At 53.9% G+C, this 1,341-nt stretch overlaps 1 protein-coding gene across 1 annotated transcript in view; it reads left to right on the top strand.

The window, feature by feature from the left end:
* THSD7B (thrombospondin type 1 domain containing 7B) overlaps nt 1-1,341 on the top strand; it is a 754,813-nt gene that overhangs the window by 301,757 nt on the left and 451,715 nt on the right. The gene's annotated exons all lie outside the window — the stretch shown is intronic.

Here is a 1,341-nt window from a genome sequence, read left to right as displayed (position 1 = left end):
TTTTCAAGGATGGACATTTCAGAAAGAATGGTTCACGGATTCACAGAAGTTTAGGGCTGGAAGGGACCTCATCAGATCATTGGGTCCAGCCCCCCTGCTCTGGGCAGGAAAGACTGCTTGAAAGGCATTGGAGTGGATGATTGCCACGGTATGTACTGCTTGGGGCTGATGGCCATGGTAGGCAAGGGGAAGACCAGGCTGTCCAAGAGCCTGCTGCTCATGAAGGTGAGTGGCAGTGGCGGGAGGGAGGGAGCTCAGCCAGGGCTAAGTGTATGGGGGCTGCTGTACATGCCCCGGGGAGCCAGGCCCTGCAGAGTGCAGGGCCACCTCAGGCATGACCGGGGGCTGCAGCAAAGAGCAGCAGCCCTGCCAAGACCAGTGTTGGGGCCAGGACGGCAGCAAGGAGGGGCATCCAGCTGGCAGGCAAGGTCCCTGTGGAGCTTTCCTGGGCTCTTCACTGGCACTGACTAAACTCACACCCTGGGTAGTGGTAGCAGGCTATGTGCAGCTAGCCTGAAGGTCCTCCTCCATCAGCAAGGGTGGGCTGTAGCCCTGCTCTGCTCTCCTGGCCCCTGGGGCCCATGAGTCTTCTGTAGCACCAGGTCCAGAACTTGGGGTAAGGGCTGGGAGTGGTGGCAGTGGGTGCTGAGCTGCCTGGTGTGGCAACCTGCTGCTCCCCGGGTAGCAAAGGGCTGAGGGAAGTGGAGAGAAGCAGGGCTGGAAGGGAACTGCAGAGGTTTCACCCAATGTAGCCCCCAAACCTGAGGCAGGATCGGCCCCATCCTGCTGTCAGACACAGCACCCCTTGTTCCCCAGCAAAAACTTAATGTGTACTAACTTAATATTGGCAGGTGTTGCTTACAGTCTAATGAACATCCTAGTATTGTTGGGTACATTAGAAAGGTTTTACCTTGCCCATCTATGTTAGGACTTCCCTGATGGATGGACTTGGCATAAGACTTGGAGGCTTGACTCTGTAGGAGCTAGATGTTCTAGCTCAGCCTTTTGTCCTCCTTGACCTGCAGATCTGCTTTGAAGTAAGTGGATCCAAGTTCAGGTTCAGGACTGAATATCAGTAATATAATTTCAGACTGACCAGTTAGCCAATTGTTTTCATTTTGGTTCAGTAGCTAAACCAGGGAGTTGTGGGGCAGATCAAAGCTGATGAATGTCTCTGGGAAGCAGTAATCCACAAGGGACTCGCCTGAGAGGGGGGAGAGCGAGTGCTATGGAGGTGCCAGAGGGACTGGGAGCTTGGCCTCAACATCCCTCTTGCTTCATGGTGGTAGTCATATATACAATTTAGATTATGGGTTGTATAGGATGGTTTGGATAGGGATG

This window comes from Gavialis gangeticus, unplaced genomic scaffold (genome assembly GCF_001723915.1).
Source record: "Gavialis gangeticus isolate Ggan-Ray unplaced genomic scaffold, GavGan_comp1, whole genome shotgun sequence".
In the NCBI taxonomy this organism is placed as follows: domain Eukaryota; kingdom Metazoa; phylum Chordata; order Crocodylia; family Gavialidae; genus Gavialis; species Gavialis gangeticus.
The sequence above is the reverse complement of the archived record's forward strand: the minus strand, read 5'-3'. Positions and strand labels throughout refer to the sequence as shown.